The following is a 2,866-nucleotide window of genomic DNA, read 5'->3' as shown; positions in this document are numbered from 1 at the left end:
ATTGGAAAACTATTTAACTTTCAGCAAATACCTACCAAAATGTAGAAATTGTCTAATTCAACACTCTACCTGTAGCATAAATACTATTAAGACCTCAAAGGAAAAGATGGCCATCGCAATTGCTTTCTTTTTTTTTTCTTTTTTATTTTATTTTATTTTTTTTCTTTTTTTCTTTTTTGGCTGTGTTGGGTCTTCGTTTCTGTGCGAGGGCTTTCTCTAGTTGCGGCAAGTGAGGGCCACTCTTCATCGCGGTGCGCGGGCCTCTCACTATCGCGGCCTCTCTTGTTGCGGAGCATGGGCTCCAGACGCGCAGGCTCAGTAATTGTGGCTCACGGGCCCAGTTGCTCCGCGGCATGTGGGATCTTCCCAGACCAGGGCTCGAACCCGTGTCCCCTGCATTGGCAGGCAGATTCTCAAACACTGCACCACCAGGGAAGCCCCACAATTACTTTCAATTGTAGTGTGCTTTTAACTTTTTTCAAAGCACTTTCACATCCTTGATCTCATTTTATCCTCATAAGAACCCTATGAGGTGAAGTAGAACAAGAAGTATTATCTCCATTTTATAGCTAAAGAAACTTAACCATCACACACACACACACACACACACACACACACAATCTGTGCATGTGAAAAGGCAAAGATGATGAACTTCTTTAGAACCTGAGAGAGTATGGGAGGAGGGAGAGACAAAGGATAGAGAATAAAAACCAGTGCTTTGTTTAGGGTCAGGGGACTGATTGGTGTCTACTTCTTTATTCCCTCATTTAAAAAAAAATCACAAAATAAACAGAATCACTGCTTGTTCAACAACTAAGTGGAAATCACACTGTATGAACCTCCAACGGTGGCTAAAAGAGGAAAAGCTAGACCTAGCCACTTGTCTTTAAATAGATCTCATGCTCACAAATACAGTCAAAGCACTTAGGCTCCTTAGAGCTCTAGGTTTCTTGTAGCACCAGAATTCTTTCTATTCCCCAGGGGGCAATGGGGGAAGGGAAGAGAGGGAGATGCGAAGAAAAGGGATGTGCTGTTTAATTAAACTGGTAAATCTTTTTCCTTTGAGAAAAATATGGCTTCTTAATATTTGATTTTGCAACTTTAATATCAACGCAGATGCCAGAGAGTCAGTCTGTGTGTCAGCAAGGGCCCTGCGTTTAAGGCTGAGGTAGCGTATTAACAGCTCCCGGGGGCGGCTGTTTTCCATGTGTCCTGTTCACAGAAACACAGTATAGGCCGCCACCATTTTGCTGTCGTCCCTTTGCAGCAATAAAATGGTGGCACAAATGAAAACTTTCAGATCAAACACATTTCGGCTGTCCGTCATCATCTTTGGCTTCTTCCCAACTTGCATGTTGATATTGAATGTCATGATACCTAAAATAATTTTAAGGGATTTTCCCCCTGGATCTGGTCCTGTAATATTTAAAATGCTACAACAGCCACAGACACGTGATGCTCCTTCTTCCAAAACACATTATATCCTCCCTTCTCAATTTTAATTGCATCTGTAAGAAATACTGAGAAAAAAAATCAGCAACAATGAAGGCTAATTTTAACATAGACAAAAGATTTAAAAACATCTTTGAAGATGTCCTCCAGCAAACCTTTAGGACTAAGTCTCAAGGCAATGATTGTACTTATTTTCTAAGACCCTCCCCCCTTTAGTGGCAGAGCTCATGCTGTAATACGATCCAAAACTAATGCTTTCTAATTTTCATTAGTGACTAATTTAAGCCATAGAATCTGGAAGGTGTGCTGTAAATGCACAGAAATCAATTCTAAAGGTTTTGGCATGCTGTTTTCTGCTGGGTGATGGTGAATTCTGCAGATGCTGATTTTTTTTCTTTAATGGTGACATCATCACTTGAAAAGTGGTTTGCTAAGGAACACACACTGCTGGTTGCGGGAAGTTGTCTTTCCCTGTAGGAGTCTGAACACATCTTGGTCATTATGGCTTCCAATTGTTGATCCAATGCTGCAAGGCATTCAGAAAGGATCTTGTTCCAAATGAATTTCGACTTTCTATTTAGGCATATAGACTAGATCTAGATGTTCCTGAGTCTTTCTGATTTCCCACTTGTATTTCTCTCTGATGTTTCTTAATCAATGAACATCTCTGAATAAAAGAATGTTTTAAATAGTAGTCCCCCTTTGCAGTCAGCAGTTTCCCCTCCATCCCTCCCTCCCTCCCTCCCTCCCTTCCTTCCTTCCATGTGTTACACATTTAACCACCCACAAGGCCGAAAAGGAATTCAGTGAACTTACAACTGTGTTTATATCACTCTAGATAACTTTCTGACCCTTTTCAAAATACCAGGTATATTTTTGCAGAGTTGTAATCACTGGGCACATGATGCTTTGGGTTCTGCTTTTTCTAATTACCATTATTTCATGCAGACATTGCCACACGTTGAAACTAACCACCTGCTCAGTGCTCTAATGGCTGCGCGGTGAACCACTGAGTTGATATGCTATTCTTGGCTTAGCCAATCCCCTTACTGTTGGACATTTGGGTTGTTTCCAATTTTCCTCTATTATAAGTGGCTTTGCTATAAATATCCTTATAAAATTAGGTTTTGCCTTTTGGCTTATTTCCATGGGATATAGTCCCATACGTGAGATTATTAGGTCAAAGGGTAGTTGGAGAGGCATGGTTCAAGAGGTCTCGTATAAAGCTTTGTACCATTCAGCAGCTCCTGCCTGAATCTGTCATCCACAAGGCCACCCAATAGTTCCACTTGAGTCAATCTGTCTTCCTGCTTTTCCTAACTGAAACATTGTTATTTATGGTTTTAGAGAATTTTTTAACAGAGGTTTTTTACTTTCTTATCCACAGATAAAAATACGAATTTGTGAGTGCTGG

The sequence above is a fragment of the Balaenoptera acutorostrata genome, chromosome X (assembly GCF_949987535.1).
Source record: "Balaenoptera acutorostrata chromosome X, mBalAcu1.1, whole genome shotgun sequence".
NCBI classification, from domain to species: domain Eukaryota; kingdom Metazoa; phylum Chordata; class Mammalia; order Artiodactyla; family Balaenopteridae; genus Balaenoptera; species Balaenoptera acutorostrata.
Note: the sequence above shows the minus strand (reverse complement) of the source record.